The sequence below is a fragment of the Mobula hypostoma genome, chromosome 3, assembly GCF_963921235.1.
Source record: "Mobula hypostoma chromosome 3, sMobHyp1.1, whole genome shotgun sequence".
NCBI classification, from domain to species: Eukaryota; Metazoa; Chordata; class Chondrichthyes; order Myliobatiformes; family Myliobatidae; genus Mobula; species Mobula hypostoma.
The window spans coordinates 197,746,150-197,771,193 of NC_086099.1; the positions used below are offsets into that span (position 1 = coordinate 197,746,150).

Below are 25,044 nucleotides of genomic sequence, written 5' to 3' on the forward strand. Positions count from 1 at the left end.
ATTATCATATAGATCATCAATATAGATGACAAACAACAATGGACCCAGCACTGATCTCTGTGGCACTCCGCTAATCACAGATCTCTAGTCAGAGAGGCAACCATCAACCCAATGTCTAATCCAATTTGCTACCTCAACCTGAATGCCAAACAACTTAACCTTCTTGACCAACCTCCCATGTGGGACCCTGTTAAAGGCCTTGCTATAGTCCATGTAGACAACATTCTCTGCCTAGCATTCATCACTTTTTGTGGTAATTTTCTCAAAAAACTCTATAAGATTAGTTAGACATGATCTAACATGCACAAAGTCATGTTGACTATTCCTAATCAGTCCCTGCCTGTCCAAATATTTTCATGTCTGGTCCCTTAGAATACCTTTCAATAACTTACCCACTACTGACATCAGGCTCACTGGCCTATAATTTCTCACCGTATTCTTAGAGCCTTTCTTAAACAATGGAACAACATTAACTGTCCTCCAATCCTCCGGCACCTCTCCTGTGGTTAAGGACTTTTTAAGTACCTCTACAAGTTCTGCACTAGCATCCCACAAGGTCTGAGGAACACCTTGTCAGGCCCTGAGGATTTATCCACTCTAATTTGTCTCACAACAGCAGCTCCTCCTCTGTAATCTGTATACTGTCCATGACCGCACTGCTATAGACTCATGTCCGTCATCTGAGTAAATACAGAAGCAAAAGTTCCATTTGAGATCTCTTCCATCTCTTTCAGACTGTGCATTGATCAACATCTAAAGGACAAAAGAGGAGTGGAAAATGGAGACTAAAGAGACTACTGATGCTGAAATCTGGATCAGTAAGCAAACAGGTGGAGGAACTCAGTAGGCTGAGTAGCATCTGAAGAGGGAAATGACAACTGACATTCTGGGCGGAGACCTCTCTTCAGGAGTTCATGATCTGGACCAGCCACCCAGATGAAGGATCTCAGCCTGAAACATTGGCTGTCTATTTCCTTCTTCAAAAGCTGCCTGCCCTGCTGAGTTCCTCAAGCAGTTTATATTCTGCGGAGAAGTGGAAAACTGGATTCTTTTGTTTAAAGTTGAAGCATTTGATATTGCAAATAGTTCTTTCTGATATTCCTGTCAAGATATTTTACTTTCATACACGAGGAATATGTGTCTAGCTGTTGCTATTGCCTTTGTTGACTCCCACATTTAGAAAACCAGTTACACATACAAGCAGATTGGAAATGGTTGCTCTGCTCAACGGAATGGACACGGGCCAAAAGGAGTGATATCAGAGCACACCACCAGAATGTAATGAGGTTATTGTGTAAACCAAAGGGGACAGAAATGCTGGTGTCACTGCATCAAGTGGTTTACATTAGAGAAAGCCGGAGCTGAAGCTGGTCTGCAACCCGTTGAGTTTGTGGTGAGTGTTTTAAAGTGCAGATATTGTTGGGTCATGTTACCAATTTAATTCTGGAGTAAAATCTATAGTGATTCCAACGTGGAACCAAGCTGGTGGCATCAATCACACTGACATCTTATGCTCTTCCTATTAAAAAGCAAAGATCAAAGCACGCTCTGGTATTTGACCAAGCGTGCTTATACTGCCCTATTACTGTTCAGGAAAGCTGCTGCTGGATGTGTGATTTTCTCTGTGCATGAAATAGACTGGGGATTTAGCTCTGCTTTTCCAAAGAGCACCAAATCGATTTATAAAGATAGCCCATTGCAATGGGTGAAAGGCAAGTTTCGTGCTGCTGCCTTCCCTGACCACCCCAGCGTGGATTCCTTTCCTTGCACTAGCTTCCCTGACTTCTGTTTGGGATAGCTTGCTGTGCAGTCCAGCAGTAGTTGGGTGGGCAAGGCACTGAGTGATTGGCAGAGATCCAACATCAACACTCACAAATATCAACATAAGTCCAGGGCCAAGATTTTTTACCACAGCTGACACATAATCAAGGGACTGGTGAACTGCTGCACCCTTACTAAGATTTTTAAAAATAAGAAATTGGATTCTCATGGAACGCATCAGCTATTTTGCCATTTTATTAGTAATAAAAGTGAAGCTCAAGATAATGCTGATTAATACTCTGCTCTGTGTACATATGCATAATGGCTGAAAAATATCATGCTCCAAAAGTTGTCAGGGTCCTCTCATTTCTTGGGTAAAGCTGGGAGCCCGAGGGTTCCTGTCAAAACCATATGACTCATGAACTGTCGCTTTCTACCAGCTAATTTGTTATTCAGCCCAAAAGGAAGCAAGTTGTGTTTTTTTTTTGGCACTGTTTACCATTCCTACAAATAAATTAAATGCTTTCCAGACCGGCTGTCTCTTAGAGCCACTGGAGAGATGGAGAAGAAGTCTGCCTCAGGCTTCATCAATTCCAGGAATTTTTGTGCGGATGTTTGGTGAAGGTTCCACCGCAGTCACGGCTGTGAGAGGATTATCTCTTTAGAGAAAAGATCATCCTCAGTGTCAGTCAAGCTCCTCATCATTACTACACTGCTTTTTCTTCATTGAAAAGGGTTTGTCAGGACGTGAGTTCCCTCAAAATGATTTTTACTATGCTTTGAATCGTTCCATCCTCAGTAGACAAGTCCCCATAATTTAACACAATGATCTGCAGCATTTGACATTTCTTGATTCTTGCTACTTTTCACCTTGACCCTTTAGTAAACAGATAGTCCAACTTGGGCACCAGAGAACTGTGGCTGACCCCTGAATATTATTCTGAGCCCTACAGGGAAAATCCATATTCTGCAATATGCAGCAAAGCAAAGTAGATGAGGTCTGAGAATGCAGCTGTTGATTATAATTGGACTGAAATTCCATGCTTTCATGAAGCAGAATTTGCTGACAAAATAAGAGTTTAATTAGATTCAATCTGATTAGTCTGCCAGTCACTCAGCTAATTCTGGCCAGAAGAGATGCCCAGTGAGTTCAGAATCACTCCAATTTATTAGATGGTTATGCTCCACAAGTTGTTGGCAGATTCAGTTTGTTCCACATTTAATCTTATATAAGCACCACTATTAAGTTTCATAAAATAACTGTGCATTACACATAAATTGCTGAATCAACATGCTTCAGAGAATGAGGACTGGTAATTAATAACATAGGTACTTTTTTTGATAATGTGATCACTTTAATGAGTACACTTAATAATGAATAAGAGTTTGTTAATGCAAATATCTAATCAGCCAATCATGTGGCAGCAACTCAATGTCTTAAAAGCATGTAGATATGGTCAAGCAATTCAATTGTTCTTCAGACCAAGCATCAGATTGGGAAAGAGTAAGAGAGAGCCTGTCTAAGATACTGAAGTGTTGGGATGGATTTTAGTTATTAATGGAGTCTAGATGAATGTCTCTTTGGGGTCTTTTCTATTGCTTACATGGTAGGGGGTTGATGCTTTTGCTGGTGCTTGTGCATAGGAGGTGGAGGGGCTTTGGGTTTCTGATGCTTCTGTCATCTATTCTTTGTTTTTTTTCTGTTTTGTGGATGTCTGTGAGGAGTAAGAATTTCAGGTTGTACACTGTATACATTCTCTGATTTTAAATTGAACCATTGAAATATAAGTGACTTTGAGCGTAGAATGCTTGTTGGTGCCAGAGAGGGTGATTTGGGTACAGTAGATTCCAGTTCATTGGTCTATTGATTATTTGGGACAATTCTTAAAGAACAAAAACTAATTGAGAAAATAGCCTTTGTTTATATGGGACACTATGTTGCTTAATGGGGACAGGAGACTGCTACAGAACAGTTTCTAACTAGTGTTGATTCTGTGCTCTTGTGAGGCTGTTAGGCACCACACCATACATAGAGTGAACCATTTTTAAATGGTTCCAATTGCCTGTGCTTGTTTTCAAAAAGTGGTGATTTTTGTCCCTGATAACTGGTGAGAAATAAGCAGTATGACAATTTGGAACTGTTTTACTCATTGTGGTTTCAAGTATTCAGGCTTGGAGCTGCCAGAAACAGCCGGGAGTGAAAATTAAATGCTTCCACTCACTTCAACAAGTTAGGAATTACAAAGAATTTGAAGATATCAACAATCATTTTGAATGTTACTATGAAAATGAAGATTTGGAGGATGTAATCACCAGAAGCATTGTATGACAGCAGTTTGTTATCTGCACTACGTGTCTGCGCTGATTTTATTCGTTTACAGTCAATCAAAAGAATATGGCAGCATACACAGGATAAATTCCTCCACTGATAACGATTAGGAGCTAGCACACAGTTTTAAATTCCTCAGTGCTATCATTTCAGAGGATCTGTCCTGAATCCAGCACATTAGTGCCATTTTGAAAAAGTGCGAAGATTCAGAAGGTAATCTAAAACTTTGAGATAACTTCTATTGGTGTGTGGTGCAGAGTATATTGATTGGTTACATCATGGGCTGGTATGCAAATACCAATGCCCTCAAATGGAAAAGCCTAAAAAAGTTGTGGATATAGAAACATAGAAAACCTACAGAACAATGCAGGCCCTTCAGCCCACAAAGTTGTGCTGAACATGTCCCTACCTTAGAAATTATTAGGCTTATCTATAGCCCTCTATTTTACTAAGCTCCATGTACCTATCCCAAAAGTCTCTTAAAAGACCCTATCGTATCCGCCTCCACCACCGTTGCCGGCAACCCATTCCACGCACTCACCACGCTCTGCGTTTTAAAATAAAACTTACCCCTGACATCTCCTCTGTACCCACTCCCCAGCACCTTAAACCTGTGTCCTCTTGTGGCAGCCCTGGGAAAAAGCCTCTGACTATCCACACGATCAATGCCTCTCATCATCTTTTACACCTCTATCAGGTCACCTCTCATCCTCTGTCGCTCCAAGGAGAAAAGGCCGAGTTCAGTCAACTTATTCTCATAAGGCATGCTTCTCAATCCAGGCACCATCCTTGTAAATCTCCTCTGCACCCTTTCTATGGTTTCCACATCCTTCCTGTAGTGAGGTGACCAGAACTGAGCACAGTACTCCAAGTGGGGTCTGACCAGGGTCCTATATAGCTGCAACGTTACCTCTCGGCTCCTAAATTCAATTCCACAATTGATGAAGGCCAATACACTGTATGCTTTCTTAACTACAGAGTCAACCTGCGCAGCTGCTTTGAGTGTCCTATGGACTCGGACCCCAAGATCCCTCTGATCCTCCACACAGCCAAGAGTCTTACCATTAATACTATATTCTGCCATCATATTTGACCTACCAAAATGAACCACTTCACACTTATCTAGGTTGAGCTCCACCTGCCACTTCTCCGCCCAGTTTTGCATCCTATCAATGTCCCGCTGTAACCTCTGACAGCCCTCCACACTATCCACAACACCTCCAACCTTTGTGTTATCAGCAAACTTATGAACCCATCCCTTCACTTCCTCATCCAGGTCATTTCCAAAAATCACGGAGTAAGGGTCCCAGAACAGATCCCTGAGGCACTCCACTGGTGACCGACCTCCATGCAGAATATGACCGGTCCACAACCATGAATATGGCCCCATCCATCACGGGTATAGACCACCACACCATTGAGCACACCTACAAGGAACGCTGTCACAGGAACGCAACATCCATCATCAAGGACCCCTACCATCCAGGCCATGTACTCTTCTTACATGCTTACCGCTGCCATCAAGAAAGAGGTACAGGAGCCTTAGGGCCCCACCACCAAGTTCAAGAACAGTTATTACCCCTCAACCATCAGACTCTTGAACCAGATGGGATAACTTCACTTAAATTCATTCATCGTCCCAAGGTTTGTCTTTGAAACATCGGTTATAATTAATACCCATACCTGGCTGGAAACCTGAGAAGAGTTTATTCATCATATATACTGGGAAAGCACTAGATCCTTTATCAAATTCATTTAATTTTACTTTCCCCATCACTGAACTTTTCCCACAACCTATTTTTTTATTTGCACAGTTTGTTATCTTTTGCACATTGGGTATTTGTCCATCCTGTTGGGTATGTTCTATCATTGATTCTATTGCATCAAGTATCTGCTGAGAATGCCTGCAAGAAAATGAATCTCAGGGTTGTATATGATGACATGTATGTACTATGATAATGCATTTACTTTGAGTTTTATATGGAGCTATTGGTAGTATTTTAATTTGTTCTGTATTTCAATTCAATACATAATTTGTTACTCAGTTAAATGGTAGATTGTTTTTTAAATACCTTTTGAACTATTTTCATGAAGCTTTGGCTAATTGGGTCAAAATGTTCTGGTGCTGATGTGTCCCAATTAACCGGAATCAACAGTACCTCAGAAACTGCTGATCTCCTTGGATTTTCATGCACACAGTCTCTAGAGTTTACGGAGTCGGGTGTGGAAAAACAAAAAAAAAAATTCCAGTGAGCAGCAGTTTCGTGGGTGAAAAAGCATTGTTAATGAGAGATGTCAGTGCAGAAGGCCCAGACTGGTTCAAGCTGACAAGGGAGGTGACAGTAACTCAAATATTCATGCATTACCACAGTGGTGTGCAGAAATGCATCTCTGAATGCACAACGCGTCGAACCCGACGTTGATGGGCTGCAGCAGTGCAAGGCTGTGAACGTGCACTCAGCATCCATTCATTAGGTACAGGAGGGACCTAATGAAGTGGCCACTGAGTGTAACTTGTGTAACATCAATTAATCTAACCCCCACCCCCCAGAGGGAGCAATTCAAACCGTCACATGGCATGATCTTGTGTTAGCTTTCCAGTAATTTTCCCACTACAGATGTCAAGGAGAATTATGGCTGGTTCTTCACATATACAGTATATAATTTTAATTGATTATTGCCATATAAGTTTACAGTTGTGGTATCAGACCTTACCTTTAATATTATTTGAATACTCTCTTGCTTTTATTTTCCGTCCCTTTTTTTAATATCTCATCCTTAAGCCATCTATCTTTTTCATTCTTTATTGAACCCCTGTTAAAATGGTTCAAATATAGTTTATGCTTTCTGTTTGACTTTTCACAGCTTGGAGAAGGTTCCTTGGTCAGAATGGCTGATTAGCAATGATATTGCTTGCCACATAGCATTCAGATCTCCTTCAGAGGAGTCAGCAGGAGCTGGATTAATGATTTCCGATGCTGGCAAGACTGACAATTCTTTCCATTATTCCTTCCTCATGCAGTACAACACCTGGCTAACAGTGAGCTGACAAAAAATCTAAAATGTGATGCTATCAACCAATAATCAAAATGTCACTGTGGTGATGACTAAACCAGTTGTATTGCAGGGTCAGATCAGAAATAGACAATATTGGTTACATATTATGAAAATCAAAATTTCCATGACCAGCATACCAAAACAGCAGTCATAGCTGAGGTGGTGATCAGAATCAGAATCACGTTTATTGCCACTGCCTTGTGTGATGTGTAATCTGTTGTTTTGCAAAGCAGTACTGTTCAAGGACATATAATTGCTATAAATTACAAAACAAATAGTGCAAAATTAAATCATGTGGTAGTGTTCATGGACCATTTAGAAATTTGATGATAGAGGAAAAGTGCTGTTTCTAAATCATTGACTGCGTGTTTTCAAACTCCTGTATCTCCTCTCTGATTGTGATTATGAGCAGAAGGCATGTTCCTCGGGTGAGGGCCCTTACTGATGGATTCTGCCTTCTTGGGCCACTGCCTCTTGAAAATTTCTTTGGCAGGGAGGGTTGTACCCCTGGTGGAGCTAGCTGTGTGTGCAACCTTCTGTAGCTTTTTAGCTTTTCTATGAATTTCGAGACTCTTTGCCTCTCCATCTCCATGAGAGATTCAACCAGTCAGAATGAGCTCCACTGTACATTCATGGAAATTTGCAAGAGTCCTTGGTGACATACCAAATCTCCTCGGCCTCCTAACAAAGTAAAGCTGCTGGCATGTATTCTTAATGAGCTCTTCAACATTGAGCACCCTGTCTGGGGCGCTGGTATGGACTACAATGAGCGATTTCTTACTGGGGCAGAGGGCTAGTCGTAAAACAGTTGGTGGCCTCTTTGTTGTGCTGTTTGTTGGTCACTTTGGCCCTGCCCACTGTCTTTGTCACTACGACTCAAAGGAAGTTGGTGGACTTCAGGCATGGGGTCCCTGCTGTGGTTCCAAGTATCCCAATTCGAGAAGGCAGTCCGTTGTTGGTGTGTACGTACATAGTTGGCAGCTCACTTCCTCAAGATCCTGCAAAAGTCTGTACACTGAGTGCCTTCTGAACAGTAGCAACATGAATTTTTCGCCAGGGCATTGTGCTCAGGAGGGCATGCGGCTCCCATCAACAAACTGCCCAGTTTTTATTCGGAGCTATTATGAGTCTGGAACAAAGTTGCCTTCAGTCAGAACACTCCTCTGCCAGTTTTGGTCATGAGAAAGGCTGGTCCCCATCCCGTTGAAGCTGCTCTGGAGTGTGGAATGATTCCAGCTGTGCTAACCCCTGCTCAGCCAGAATTACTCATCAGACCTAAATCTCTCTTGGGAGCCAGTCCCACACAAGATGAGCCACCTTGCAGAGATATCCACTGTGCCATCTTGCAAAACGCTGAGCCAGTTCCAGTATAGGCTCTTTCTGCGCACTGTACACTTCATGCCCTTGTATGCCATCTGGAAAGAGTGGTGGTCTGTTTTGCCAACCAACAATTAAAGAGGTCCCCCCCAGGAGTCTTGGTATTGGTGCAGAAAGTTATTGCACAGAGCAGTATTGTGGAACAGATTTTTAAGTCATTTTATAGATGCTCCAGCTGCCTGTTATTATAGAAACATAGAAACATAGAAAATAGGTGCAGGAGTAGGCCATTCGGCCCTTCGAGCCTGCACCACCATTTATTATGATCATGGCTGATCATCCAGCTCAGAACCCAGCCTTCCCTCCATACCCCCTGACCCCTGTAGCCACAAGGGCCATATCTAACTCCCTCTTAAACATAGCCAATGAACTGGCCTCAACAGTTTGCTGTGGCAGAGAATTCCACAGATTCACCACTCTCTGTGTGAAGAAGTTTTTCCTAATCTCGGTCCTAAAAGGCTTCCCCTCTATCCTCAAACTGTGACCCCTCGTTCTGGACCTCCCCAACATCAGGAACAATCTTCCCGCATCTAGCCTGTCCAATCCCTTTAGGATCTTATACGTTTCAATCAGATCCCCCCTCAATCTTCTAAATTCCAACGAGTACAAGCCCAGTTCATCCAGTCTTTCTTCATATGAAAGACCTGCCATCCCAGGAATCAATCTGGTGAACCTTCTTTGTACTCCCTCTATGGCAAAGATGTCTTTCCTCAGATTAGGGGACCAAAACTGCACACAATACTCCAGGTGTGGTCTCACCAAGGCCTTGTACAACTGCAGTAGTACCTCCCTGCTCCTGTACTCGAATCCTCTCGCTATAAATGCCAGCATACCGTTCGCCTTTTTCACCGCCTGCTGTACCTGCATGCCCACTTTCAATGACTGGTGTATAATGACACCATTATCGTGGCAATGAGGAGTTCGTATATCACATATATGGAGCGTAAGATGTTGTACCCTCTGGGCGTGTGAAGCGAGCGCTCCTCAAGCTTTGGCTGCACTTCAGTCACCTGGTGCAGAGATGGTGTGGGTCAGATAGATCTCCTGGTCAGTATGATCCGGGATCTGGCCATGGTGACCATTTACAGTTCCAGGTGGTGGCAGTTGAAGGTCCTGCCTCTCTTCTTGGGTTGCATTTGTGCCCGTGTGTCCCTGGTATCTATGGAGACAGTGGTGATTTCCGGGTCTACTGGGAACCTTAGGGGCTCAAGTACATTATGGATAGTAATGATGCTGGCAATGTACAGCTACATTTTATGGGCAACTCTCAAAATTGTTAAATACCTTCTAAATATACCACTGGACTATGATCACTGCAAACCATAGCTTGTAATTTCCCTTTCAGAGGGTGTGTAACTGAATAATGTTCCCTCTAATGTGTGCGCTTGCACATCTTTTCCTACCAGCGCACAAAAGATTTTAAACTGTGTGCACAAAAGGCTGTCACTCTTTACCTCGTTGGCATGTTAAGTATATTTCACAATCGTACAGAATCACATTTTCTTTTTCGGTTCCTGATTCAGATAGTGTTGACAACATAGAGTTTGCGATGATTTGACAGCAGATTTTTAGAACTGGCTAATTTATACTGTTTTTATTGAAGAAATTATTCAGTGTGCACACATTATTACTGGGCAAAAAGTTCCACAGCACAAGATTTTTGCACGCACTGGTCATTACAAATTGGAGGGAACATTGACAGATCGTTCATAACCATTTTTGCGATCGCCTGTAGGATTTGGTGAACTGGATTTAAGAATGCAGGTATGATCATCCCACGGTGGCCATTGCTGGGACAGACTTCGTCGAGTTGAAGCAGCGGGGCCGGGTCCCAGGGCAAGAAATGAACCGACATTTTGCACTAAACCAGATTAAAAAGGCCAAGGCATTGAGGCTGAGGGTGGAGGATGAACTGGTGCTCAGCTCATTTGTCCATGTCAATCTGTTGTCTTTTCCTGTCTCATCTGCTGGAGTTTGAATTGTCTCCCTGTCTTCTCACTGCTACCATCAGGTGGGTGTACAGGAGTCTTGGGTCCACTCCACCAGTTTTGGAAGCAGTTATTGCCCTGTACCCATTGGGCTCCTGGACTGGCTTCACTCACTTCAGTACTGAACTGGCTCTGTGGTCATGGACACAATTTCAGGGACTCCGCAGTTCATGTTCTGTGTATCATTTATTTACTTTTTTTTATTGTTTGCATAATCTGTTCTTTTTTTCACACATTAGATGTGACATGGCATCAAAGGTTATGGGGAGAAGGCTGGGCACTGAGGTTGAGGAGGAGAGAAAAAAAGCATTCCCATGATTGAATGGCGGAGCAGATTTGATGGGCCAAATAACCTAATTCTGCTCCTATGTCTTATGGTCTTATGCTTGTTGGTCTTTTATTGTGTGGGGTTTTCTTGGATTATATTTTGTGTCTTTGTTTTGTTGCTGTCTGCAGAAAGATGAATCTCAGGCTGTACATGGTATACATACTTTTGAACTTTGACTGTGTTATAATCTGAATCTGTAAATACTGTGAATTAAGAAGTACTGTATGATTGTGCTGCTGTGGTACTGTAATCTTGACTAAACCAACTTTGGTAAAGGAAAAAAATGTGTGTTGGACTCAGGTCGGATTCTCCAGGATATTTCACCCTGGCCCATCAATGAGGTTCTACAATCCAAGAATGCAACCTGGAACCCTCTCACCTCTGATGAAGGATCCCAGAAAAGGGAGAAAGCAACTTGTTTTCCAGCCTTTTCTGCCATCCAATGAGATCATGACTAATTCACCTTCTAATCATTGGGTAGGTGTCCCTATATACTCTTAGCCAACTGGATTCATCAGACTCATTTTTAAAGCTATCACTTGAGCATGAACTTTTCTCCTGAATGACCTGGTTCTGATTTTAAGGGTCTGTCCCTTTTTGCTAATAGACTTGCTTACCAAAAGAAAAGATTGCCCTAGAATGTGTGAACATTGGTTTGTTAATTTCAACCGTACATGATTAAAAGGGCATTATTTATCAAGTGAAGCACAGGCCAATTGTCAAGTCATCAAAATATTATCACTGACATATGGTGTGAAATATGTTATTTTGTTGCCGCAGTACAGTGCAAGAGGGAAAAAATTCCTATGTAATAAATAATGCAAAAAAAAGAGTGAGTAAACGGAAAGGGGAAGTATGTCCATGGATCATTCAGAAATCTGATGGTAGAGGGGAGAAAAGCTGTTCCTAAATCATTGAGCATGGGTCTTCAGACTTTTGAACCTCCTTCCTGCACCACACTTGTATCCAGTCACAGTATAAGCAAAACCCCCAGAACTTAAATCTTCCAATTCACCCTTTCCAGAACTGTCCACTTTGGTTCATCAGGCCATAAGTCACAGGAGCAGAATTAGGCCATCTGGACCATCGAGTCCTCTCTGCCATTCAACATGGCTAATCCTTTTTTTTAATCTCCTCCTCAACCCCAGTTCCCGGCCTTCTCCCCGTAACCTTTGATGCCATGTCCAATCAAGAACCTTTCAATCTCTGTCTTAAGTTCACCCAATGACCTGGCCTCCACAAGGCAACAAATTCCACAAATTTACCACCCTCTGGCTAAAGAAATTACTCCGCATCTCCGATTTGAAAGGGTGCCCTTCTATCCTGAGGCTGTGCCCTCTTGTCCTAGACTCCCACCATGGGAAACATCCTTTCCACATCTACTCTGTCTAGCTCTTTCAATATTCGAAAGGTTTCAATGAGATCCCCCCTCATCCTTCTGAATTCCAGTGAGTGCAGACCCAAAGCCATCAAACGTTTCTCGTATGATAACCCTTCCATTCCTGGAATTGTTCTTGTGAACCTCCTCTGGACCCTCTCCAATGCCAGCACATCTTTTCTAAGATGAAGGACCCAAAACTGTTCACAATACTCAAGGTGAGGCCTCACCAGTGCCTTATAAATCCTCAGCATTACATCCTTGCTCTTGTGTTCTGGACCTCTGGAAATGAATACTAACATGGCATTTGCCTTCCGCACCATTCAGATAATATCTGACCTGGCAGTGCAGATGTGGTAAAACATTTTTACCTTTGTGCTGAAGCCTCATCAGTATGGAGGCTGACTTTCTATTAACTATGCTCCTTTTTGGTAGGTAGTCATAAAGTGTGAAGTTTACACATAGCAAACTGTTTTACAGCAGCCCATTGACTTAGCAAAGGGAATCTATTTAAATGAGATCTCCATGAACTACAAGAAATAAAACTCATACCTGAAACTATACTGTAGAAAAGTGGGATTACTTCTCTGTAAAAGGGTGGAGAATAGTTACACAATATACAGTACATGCATTATAGCAATCAACCCTTGTCAAGCATTGTGTAACTAAACTTGATTGACAGTGTAATGACCCAATAATTTCAATCTGGCTAGGATCTGCGATGCCACAATATGCAGTTTTATATTAGAAGTGTGGTACTAACGTTGGGAATATTATGAACCTGCTGTTGGCAGCAATCCATCTTTCTAAAAGCTTCATCAGCCAGAACGTTTTAATACCAGCAGTAGTCAAAGAGATCAGGTTACAAGAAGCTTTTGAAGATGTAGAAAGAGTGGCAAGTAGAATCAGTTAGGGAAAGTATGTGTGGCAACAAAACATTATTCACGAATATTTTATGACTATCACCTTGTATTTGCAATTGAGATGTAAATTTAAAGCATGGAATTTAAAATAAATGAATATCATTCATTTACAGTCACTCAAGGAAAGGAGACAGACATCCAAGAATTCAGTGGTACAAGTACTAAATTAATGGTTTGTTATACAGTGTGTGAGAATTAACATTGATAAATAAACTGCAGTAATTTTAAAATAATTTAAAAATTGGATAGAGCTTACAAATCAACTTGCTGCAGGATTTCATACATAAGAAAAATGTATATTAATTCAAGGAAAAAGGTCAGTCACTTTAAGTCAGTGTGATGTCATTCATTAAATTAACATCTGAAAGAGCAGATGGAATTTCCCAAATTCTTCAGCTGAATTCCCGATTTGTGCTCCTCTTACACAAAGAATGCATTGTTAATTCATAATACATTTCCTATCTATACATCAAGACCATGAATATTGATCACTGATATCTAACATAAGATTTTACCCCAACAGACGCTGCTTGACCTACTGAGTTCCTCCAGCAAATGATTTTGGTCCAAAAAAACACCTTCTTGATGCTAATTATGTTCTTGGTGTGCTTCTGAGACAATAGAATATACTTTGCATATTTAATTAAATAATATTTCTGTGATGTTTAAATTGTGCCAAATGGACACTGAACCAAATGAAAAAGTTAGTCTTTTTGTAGTCAGCTGCTGTTCTTTCTGCTGATAGTTTCCCATGATGACTTGTGGGCTTTTGTGTAAGTGAAAGCATAATAAAGCATTAAATCCTCTTGAGGTGATCTGAGTTCAATCCGAACAGCATGCTTCATCAACCATATGTGCAGGAAATATGCCTTTATCACTGGTGCAATAAAATCAACTGTAAAGCGCACTCCCACAGTCAGCAATGAAATGATAGATAAATACTTCATTGATCCCAAAGGAAATTACAGTGTCACAGTAGCATTACAAGTGCACAGATATATAAATATTAGAAGAGAAGTAAGAAAACAATTTAAAAAATTACCTTAAACAGTCTAATTGGAGGGGTTCATCACTTCTCTCGATATAGGTTGACTCATTATAAAGCCTAATGGCCGAGGGTAAGAATGAATTAAGTTGATTTTATAACTTTCATCCTTCATATACATGAGGAGTAAAAATCTTTACGTTATGTCTCTGCCTAAATGTGCAATGTGCAATTTATAGTAACTTGTAATAAATAGTATGTACAACAGGACAGTCAATATAACATAGAAATACAATTGTATCAGCATGAATTAATCAGTCTGATGGCCTGGTGGAAGAAGCTGTCCCGGAGCCTGTTGGTCCTGGCTTTTATGCTGTGGTACTGTTTCCCGAATGGTAGCAGCTAGAACAGTTTGTGGCTGGGGTGACTCAGGTCCCTAATGACCCTTCGGGCCCTTTTGACACACCTGTCTTTGTAAACGTCCTGAATATTGGGAAGTTCACATCTACAGATGCGCTGGGCTGTCTGCACCACTCTCTGCAGAGTCCTGCGATTGAGGAAAGTACAGTTCCCATACCAGGCAGTGATGCAGCCAGTCAGGATGTTCAGAATTGTGCCCCTGTAGAAAGGTCTTAGGATTTGGGGGCCCATACCAAACTTCTTCAACCCTCTAAGGTGAAAGAGGCACTGATGTACCTTTCTCACCACACAGCCCGTATGTACAGACCACGTGAGATCCTTGGGGATGTTTATGCCGAGGAACTTAAAGTTGTTTGCCCTCTCAACCCCAGATCCATTGATGTCAATAGGGGTTAGCCCATCTCCATTTCTCTTGTAATTCTCAACCTGCTCCTCTGTTCTTGTGACGTTGAGGGAGAGGTTGTTTTCTTGACACTACTGTGTCAGGGTGATGACATCTGCTTGGTAGGCTACCTCATTATTATTTGAGATTAGGCTAATCAGTGTAGTGTTGTCAGCAAATTTAATTAGCAGATTGGAGCTGTTGGTGGTGACACAGTCACAGTAAAGGAAGGGGCTTAGTACACAGCCCTGAGGGGCACCTGTGTTGAGGATCAGGGGGCAGAAGTGAGGGAGCACATTCTTACCACCTGCCAGCAAGCTGACAGGAAGTCCAGGATCCAGCTACACAAGGCCAGGGCAAGGCCAAGGTCTCTGAGCTTCTTGTTGAGCCTGGAGGGAATTATGATGTTAAATGCTGAATTGTAGTCCAAGAACAGCATTCTCACATAAGCATCCTTCATCCACAGATGTGCAAGGACGGTGTGTAGAGCTGTGGCTATTGCGGTAGGTGAATTGTAGGGGGTCCAATGTGGGTGGTAGCATGCTGCAGGTATAGAAACATAGAAAACCTACAACACTATACCATGCTGTGCCGAACATGTACTTACTTTAGAACTTACTCGGGTTACACATAACCCTCTATATTTCTAAGCTCCATGTACCTATTCAGGAGTCTCTTAAAAGACTGTATCGTATCCACCTCCACCACCATCACTGACAGCCCATTCCACAGACTCACCACTCACTGTGTAAAAAAAAAACTTACCCCTGACATCTCCTCTGTACCTACTTCTAAGCACCTTAAAAATGTGTCCTCTTGCGTTAGTCATTTCAGCCCTGGGAAAAAGCCTCTGACCATCCACATGGTCAATGCCTCTCATCACCTTATACACCTCTATCAGGTCAGATCTCATCTTCCATTGCTTCAAGGAGAAAAGGCCAAGTTTCACTCAACCCATTCTCATAAGGCATGCTCGTCAATCCAGGCAACATCCTTGTAAATCTCCTCTGAACCCTTTCTATAGTTAGTATAAAATGATAAAATGAACATATAAAATAGTACAGCACAGTACAGGCCCTTTGGCCAACAATGTTGTGCCGACCCTTAAACCCTGCCTCCCATATAACCCCCCACCTTAAATTCCTCCATATACCTATCTAGTAGTCTCTTAATTTTCACTAGTGTATCTGCCTCCACCAATAACTCAGACAGTGCATTCCACGCACTAACCACTCTCTGAGTAAAAAACCTTCCTCTAATATCTCCCTTGAACTTCCCACCCTTTACCTTAAAGCCATGTCCTCTTGTATTGAGCAGTGTTGCTCTGGGGAAGAGACACTGGCTGTCCACTCTATCTATTCCTCTTAATATCTTGTATACCTCTATCATGTCTCCTCTCATCCTCCTTTCCAGAGAGTAAAGCCCGAGCTCCCTTAATTTCTGATCATAATGCATACACTCTAAACCAGGCAGCATCCTGGTAAATCTCCTCTGTGCCCTTTCCAATGCTTCCACATCCTTCCTATAGTGAGGCGACCAGAACTGGACACAATACTCCAAGTGTGGCCTAACCAGAGCTTCATAGAGCTGCATCATTACCTTGTGACTCTTAAGCTCTATCCCTCGACTTATGAAAGCTAACAACCCATAAGCTTTCTTAACTACCCTATCTACTTGTAAGGCAACTTTCAGGGATCTGTGGATATGTACCCTCAGATCCTTCTGCTTCTCCACACTACCAAGTATCCTGCGATTTACTTTGTACTCTGCCTTGGAGTTTGTCCTTCCAAAGTGTACCACCTCACACTTCTCCGGGTTGAACTCCATCTGCCACTTCTCAGCCCACTTCTGCATCCTACCAATGTCTCTCTGCAAACTTCGACAATCCTCTGCACTATCTACACCACCATCAACCTTTGTGTCATCTGCATACTTGCCAACCCACCCTTCTACCCCCACATCCAGGTCGTTAATAAAAATCACGAAAAGTAGAACAGTGGACACCACTCGTCACAACCCTCCAATCCGAATGTACTCCCTCCTCCACGACCCTCTGCCTTCTGCAGGCAAGCAATTCTGAATCCACCTGGCCAAAATTCCCTGGATCCCATGCCTTCTGACTTTCTGAATAAGCCTACCATGTCTAAAATCCATGTAGATCACATCCACTGCACTACCCTCATCTATATGCCTGGTCACCTCCTCAAAGAATTCTATCAGGCTTGTTAGACACGATCTGCCCTTCACAAAGCCATGCTGACTGTCCCTGATCAGACCATGATTCTCTAAATGCCCATAGATCCTATCTCTAAGAATCTTTTCCAATAGCTTTCCCACCACAGGTATAAGGCTCACTGGTCTATAATTACCCGGACTATCCCTACTACCTTTTTTGAACAAGGGGACAACATTCGCCTCCCTCCAATCCTCCGGTACCATTCCTGTGGACAACGAGGACATAAAGATCCTAGCCAGAGGCTCAGCAATCTCTTCCCTCGCCTCATGGAGCAGCCTGGGGAATATTTCATCAGGCGCCAGGGACCTAGCCATCCTAAAGCATTTTAACAACTCCAATCCTCCTCCCCCTTAATATCAACATGCTCCAGAACATTAACCTCAGTCATATTGTCCTCACCGTCATCAAGTTCCCTCTCATTGGTGAATACCAAAGAGAAGTATTCATTGGGGACCTCTGCCAATCAATATTGGGGAAATTAAATTCCCTCATCACGACAAACCTGTTATTACTGCACCGTTGCAAAATCTGTCTCCCTATCTGTTTCTCGATGTCCCTGTTACTATTGGGTGGTCTATAAAAAACATTGAGTAGAGTTATTTACCCCTTCCTGTTTCTAACTTCCACCCACAGAGACTCAGTAGACAATCCCTCCATGAATTCCTCCTTTTCTGCAGCCGTGACACTATCTCTGATCAACAGTGCCACACACACGTCTCTTTTGCCTCCTCTGTTCTTTCTGAAACATCTAAAGCCTGGCACTCTAAATAGCCCCTGAGCCATCCAAGTCTCTGTAATGGCCACAACATCATAGCTCTAAGTACTGATCCATGCTCTAAGCTCAGCCGCTTTATTCATAATACTCCTCGCATTAAAAATAGACACATCTCAAACCATCGGTCTGAGTGCGTCCCTTCTCCATCACCTGCCTATCCTCCCTTTCACACTGTCTCCAAGCTTTCTCTATTTGTGAGCCAACCTCCCTTTCCTCCGTCACTTCAGTTTGGTTCCCACCCCCCAGCAATTCTAGTTTAAACTTCCACAATAGCCATTGCAAACCTCCCCGCCAGGTTATTGGTCTCCCTCAGATTCAAGTGCCACTCATCCTTTTTGTGCAGGTCACACCTGCCCCAGAAGAGGTCCCAATGATCCAGTAATCTGAATCCCTGCACCCTGCTCCAATCCCTCAGCCACGCATTTATCCTCCATCTCATTCTATTCCTATACTCACTGTCACGTGGCACAAACAGTAATCCCGAGATTGCTACCTCTGAGGTCCTGCTTCTCAACTACCTTCCTAATTCCCTGTAGTCTGCTTTTAGGACCTTCTCCCTTTTCCTACCTATGTCGTTGGTACCAATATGTACCACGACCTCTGGCTGTTCTTCTTCCCACTTCAAGATATCGTGGACGTGATCAGAAACATCCTGGACCCTGGCAGCTGGGAGGCAAACTACCATCCGCGTTTCTTTCCTGCATCCACAGAATCACCCGTCTGAACCCCAAACTATAGAGTCCCCTATCACTGCTGCCATCCTCTTCCTTTCTCTGCCCTTCTGAGCTACAGGGCCAGACTCTGTGCCAGAGGCGTGACCACTGTTGCTTCCCCCAGGTAGGCCATCCCCCCCAACAGTACTCAAACAGGAGTACTTTTTGTTAAGGGGGACAGCCACTGGGGTACTCTCGCTAGCACCTGTTTCTTGCCCTTCCCTCTCCTGACTGTTACCCACTTATCTGTCTCCCTAGGCCCCGGGGTGACTACCTGCCTATAGCTCCTCTCTGTCACCTCCTCACTCTCCCTGACCAGATGAAGGTCATCAAGCTTCATCTCCAGTTCCCTAACGCGGTCCCTAAGGAGCTGTAGCTCGATGCACCTCGTGCAGATGTGGCTGTCCGGGAGGCTGGGAGTCTTCGGGACCTCCCACATCTGACACCGAAGACAGAAAACCGGCCTCATACACGTTCTTTCTGTCTGTATTCTAAACAGATAACCTACCTTGCCTTGACCCATTATCGCCAAAGCCCCATTGAGCCAAAGCCTTCCTACTCTGACTCCCAATGCCTGCTACTTAGACGCCCTCTCTAGAAAGCTGTCTTCTTTTAAAATTCTTTCTGCTGGTCTAATTCGCTGATGTGTATGTGCCACGCAGACGTGCCTCGATCCAGTCCTTAACCAGCCTCCCTCTGTCCCTCTCACTATACTCCTTGCCCATCCTCTGGGTTCACCCCTTCCCCCTTTCTTTTTCCCTAGGCCTCCCGTTCCATGATCCTCTCATAACCCTTTTGCCAATCAACTTTCCAGCTGTTAGCTTCATCCCTCCCCCCCTGCCGTCTTCTCCTATCATTTCAGATCTCCCCCTCCCCCTCCCACTTTCAAATCTCTTACTAGCTCTTCTTTCAGTTAGTCCTGACGAGGGGTCTCGGCCCAAAACGTCGACTGTACCTCTTCCTAGAGATGCTGCCTGGCCTGCTGCGTTCACCAGCAATTTTTATGTGTGTTGCTTGAAACTCCAGCATCTGCAGATTTCCTCGTGTTTGCGTCTCAAAGCACTTTCTTATTATTGAGGTGAGTGTGACAGGATGTCATTCGTTCAGACATGTTATGTTAGTATTTTTAGATACAGGAACAATGGTGGATGCTTTGAAGCAGGAGGCCACTCTACACTGGGAGAGATTAAAAATGTCTGTAAACACGCTTGCCAGTTTTGTCACTCACATTCTGCGTAACTGCCCCGGGATGCCGTCTGGTCCCGCAGCCATGCGACAGTCCTCTTGCTGGAAACGCCTGCGTCTTTCAGCCTCAGAGATGACCAAGCTGCAGGTCTCTTTGACAGCTCTCCTCAGGGGCTCGGTGTTGGCAACATCGAGCTGAGCGTAAAAAAGATTTAGCTCATCTGGGAGAGAGGCAGAGATGTTGGAAAATACACTGAATTTAGTTTTGAAGTCTGTGATGGTGTGTCATAAGCTGCGTGTGTTGTTGGTGGAGAGTTGTGTTTGGATTTTTCCCTGTATTTTTATTTTGCTTCCTTGATGACCTTGCGCGGACCGTAGCTGCATTTTCTTGAGTTCCTGTTGGTCACCTGCAATGTAAGCTCTGTGTCGTGAAGTAAGTGCTGCTCACGTGGAACCGTTGATCCAGGGTTTCTGGTTTGGATAGACCCTGACCGATTTCTGGGGGACAACATCCTCGATGCTGTTCCGGATGAAACTCGTGACCCCTTCCGTGAACTTGGAGACATCCTCATCATGGAAGACATTCCAGCTGACGTCATCAAAGCAGTCCTGTAGCATGGAGGCTGACAGTTTAACTATGGCCGCCTCTTGTTTCGGCTTCTGCCTGTACCTTGGCAGTAACAAGATGGAGGAGTGATCCGATTTTCCAAACAATGGGCGGAGGAACGCTTTGTAAGCATTGTGGAATGGAGAGTAGCGGTGGTCAAGTATGTTCTCTCCTCGTGTGCTCACCTGGATGTGTTGACAAAACTTCGGAGAGACTTTCATCAGCGACGCTCTATTAAAGTCACCGGCACTGATAAAGGCAGCCTCTGGGTGTGCAGTTTCCAGGTTGCTGATGGTCTCGTACAGTTCATTGAGACCTCATAATCTGAATATATCTTTCAAGAGTGTTGTTGTTTGAGGGATAGACATTAGCAGCGTCACTGGAAATAGTCCCCCTGAAATTCTTGAAAATAGTTTCATGCCATCTCTGCTATCTATCATAGTGAATTATCAAGAACAACAAACACAATTTGCTGGAAGAACTCAGCGGGTCACGCAGTATCTGTGGAGAATAGAGAGTTGATGTCTCATGCCAAGATCCTTCATCTTTCTTTTCTTTTTAAGTCTTTTTATTGAATAAGTATACAAAAAGGTAAGCCATATAAACATTAATACAATGTTAAAATATAATAAAATTACAGAAGGTATCAATACCAAAAAAAATACTACAATGTAATTTAAACATAAGAAACCAAGATAACATAATAGTATACTAGATTTTATATATATATCAATAGAAAAAAAAACCCCCAAAAAAACCCACCGTGCAACTAACTAAAAGCAAAGCAAAGCAATGGGCTAACTTGGAACCAAACAGAGTTAAACTTAAAATCACGTCCTCAATCCCGACCTCCATTAAAAACAGTGAAAAAAAACAAGAAGGGTATTTATTACATTAAATGAAAATATCGAATAAAAGATCCCCAAGTCTGTTCAAATTTAAATGAAGAATCATAAAGGTTACTTCTAATTTTCTCCAGATTCAAACATAATATCGTCTGAGAGAACCAAAAAAAGGTAGTTGGAGCATTAAGCTCTTTCCAATGTTGTAGAATACATCTTTTCGCCATTAAAGTAAGAAATGCAATCATTCTACGGGCTGAAGGGGAAAGATTACTAGAAATTTTAGGTAGTCCAAAGATAGCAGTAATAGGGTGAGGAGAGATATCTATATTTAATACCTTAGAAATAATATTAAAAATGTCTCTCCAAAAAGTTTCCAAAGTAGGGCAAGACCAAAACATATGAGTTAAAGAGGCTATCTGCCCCGAACATCTATCACAAAAAGGATTAATATGCAAGTAAAAACGCGCTAACTTATCTTTGGACATATGTGCTCTATGAACAACTTTAAATTGAATTAGGGAATGTTTAGCACAAATAGAGGAAGTATTAACTAATTGTAAAATCTGCCCCCAATCATCCACAGAAATGGTAAGCCCCAATTCCTGTTCCCAATCTACCCTAATCTTATCAAATGGAGCTTTCCTACGTTTCATAATAATATTATAAATCATAGCCGATGCACCTTTCTGACATGGATTAAGGTTAATTATCGAATCTAAAATATATGAAGGAGGAAGCATTGGAAAGGAAGGAAGTATAGTACTTAGGAAATTTCTAACTTGTAAATATCTAAAAAAATGTATTCTTGATAAGTTATATTTATTAGATAATTGTTCAAAAGACATAAGGGAACCATCTAAAAATAAATCCAAAAACCGTAAAATACCCTTAGTCTTCCAAGTTTGAAAAGCGCAATCCGTAAAAGAGGGAGGAAAAAATATGTTACCTAAAATAGGAATCGCTAACCCGAATTGATTAAGATCAAAAAATTTTCTGAATTGAAACCAAATACGCAAAGCATATTTAACTATCGGGTTAGACACCTGCTTAATTGTTTCGAATCAAAAGGGAGAGAGGAACCTAAAATAGAGCCAAGTGTATAGCCCTGAATAGATTGTAGTTCCAATGCTACCCATTTAGGAATAGATAGTATATCCTGGTCAAGTAACCAAAATTTCATATGTCGAATATTAATTGCCCAATAATAGAATCTAAAGTTAGGTAATGCTAAACCTCCATCTCTCTTAGCTTTCTGTAAATGTATTTTACCCAGTCTCGGATTTTTATTCTGCCAAATAAATGAAGAAATTTTAGAGTCAACTTTATCAAAGAAAGATTTTGGAACAAAAATTGGTAATGCCTGAAACACATATAAAAATTTTGGCAAAAAAAACATCTTAACTGCATTAATACGACCAATCAAAGTTAAATATAAAGGAAACCATTTAGATGAAAGTTGAGTAATATGGTCTATTAATGGTAAAAAGTTAATCTTAAATAAATCTTTATATTTACAAGTAATTTTAATCCCAAGATAAGAAAAATAGTTATCAATCAATTTAAATGGAAATTTATAATATAAGGGAAGATGTTTATTAATCGGAAAGAGTTCACTCTTACTAAGATTTAATTTATAACCTGAAAAAAAACCAAATTGTGCTAATAACTCTAAAACAGCAGGAATGGATTTCTCAGGATTAGAAATATATAAAAGTAAATCATCAACATAAAGTGATAATTTATGGGACTTTAATCCCCGAGTTATCCCAGTAATATTTGAAGATTCTCGAATGGCAATTGCAAGAGGTTCTAATGCAATATCAAATAATAGAGGACTAAGAGGACAGCCTTGTCGAGTACCTTGAAAAAGAGGGAAAAAAGGTGAGTTTAAAGAGTTAGTACGGACCGAGGCTACAGGGGAATGATATAACAGTTTAATCCAGGATATAAATTTCAAGCTAAAATTAAACATTTCAAGCACCTTAAATAAATAAGGCCATTCTACTCTATCAAAAGCTTTCTCGGCATCTAAAGAAATAACACACTCAGGAACATTTTGTGAGGGAGTATAAACGATATTTAACAATGTACGAATATTATAAAAAGAGTAACGACCTTTAATAAAACCCGTTTGGTCTTCCGAAATAATAGAAGGAAGTACTTTTTCTAGTCTATTTGCTAATAACTTAGAAAAAACTTTAGAATCAACATTTAATAGAGATATTGGTCTATAAGATGAACATTGAGCAGGGTCTTTATCCTTCTTTAATATTAAAGAAATTGACGCTCTATTAAAAGATTCAGGAAGTTTACCAAGTTTCAGAGAAGCCTCAAAAAACCTACAGAGCCAAGGGATCAATAAAGAAGCAAAACATTTTTAAAATTCAACGGTAAAACCATCCGGGCCAGGCGCTTTCCCCAAATTCATAGAAAGAATAACATTCTTAATCTCATCCATAGTAATGGAAGTATCTAATATAGAAGACATATCCTGTGAAATCTGAGGGAAGTCTAAATTATCTAAAAAATCATTCATATATTTAGAATCTCGAGGAGACTCTGATTGATATAAAGAAGAATAAAAATCACAAAAGGTTTGATTAATCCCCACATGATCCAGTATCAATCGATCATTTTGGTTATAAATCTGATTGATTTGAGATTTAACATAATTAGACTTCAATTGATTAGCCAGCAGCTTGCCAATTTTGTCACTGTGAACATAAAATTCACTTCTTGTTTTCTTTAATTGGTTTACAATCGAGGATGAGAGTAGTAAACTGTGTTCCATTTGAAGTTCAGTTGTTTGTATAACTCCTCAGAAGGAGCCATAACATATTTCTTATCAATTTCTTTAATCTTGTCCACAATTACCATCTCCTCCTGCTTCTGCTTCTTCCTCAAAGCAGCAGAATACGAGATAATCTGACCACGAATATAGGCTTTAAAAGTGTCCCAAAGAGTGTTAACCGAAATATCCTCTGTATGGTTAATTGTAAAAAAAAGCTCAATCTGTTCATTCATAAAGTTAACAAAGTCCGAGTCCTGAAGCAACAGCGAATTAAAACGCCATTGTCTATTATTTTGTATATTGGCCATAATTTTAATAGAAAGCTTAAGTGGAGCATGATCCGAAATGGTTATAAAATCATAATCACATTTAATCACTGAAGGAATAAGACGAGAATCAATAAAAAAATAATCAATTCTTGAATAGGAATGATGAACATGTGAAAAGAAAGAAAAATCTTTTTCCTGAGGATGCAGAAAACGCCAAATGTCTGTTGACCCAGAATCAGAAAGGAAAGAGTTAATCAAAGTTGCAGATTTATTAGGTAAGGTCCGTAAAGGAGCCGAACGGTCCAAAGCTGGAGACAAACAGGTATTAAGATCTCCGCCCCAGATCAATGAAAACTCGTTCAAATTCGGAAACTGATTAAATAATGATTTATAAAATTCCGGACAGTCCATATTAGGAGCATAAACATTAACCAAAACTACTTTTTTATTAAATAGTAAACCACTAACCAATAAAAATCTACCATTCGGATCAGAAAAAATATCCTGTTGTATAAAAGTAACTGAGGAATCTATAAAAATAGAGACGTCTCAAATCTTAGCATTGGAGTTCGAATGAAATTGTTGTCCCTTCCAGAATTTAAAAAAACGTAGTCTGTCCCCCCTCCGTACATGGGTCTCTTGTAAAAATAAAATTTGTGCTTTAAGTCTCCGGAACACTTTAAAAACTTTTTTCC

At 41.5% G+C, this 25,044-nt stretch overlaps 1 long non-coding RNA gene across 1 annotated transcript in view; it reads left to right on the forward strand.

Annotated features, from left to right (window-relative positions):
* The first annotated feature begins 1,338 nt into the window (after positions 1–1,338).
* The window catches only part of LOC134344487 (uncharacterized), an 80,319-nt gene continuing 56,613 nt past the window's right edge, over positions 1,339–25,044 (forward strand). The window contains exon 1 of the long non-coding RNA XR_010017447.1: positions 1,339–1,393. This is a non-coding gene — a long non-coding RNA (uncharacterized LOC134344487). The remainder of the gene's footprint in view (positions 1,394–25,044) is intronic.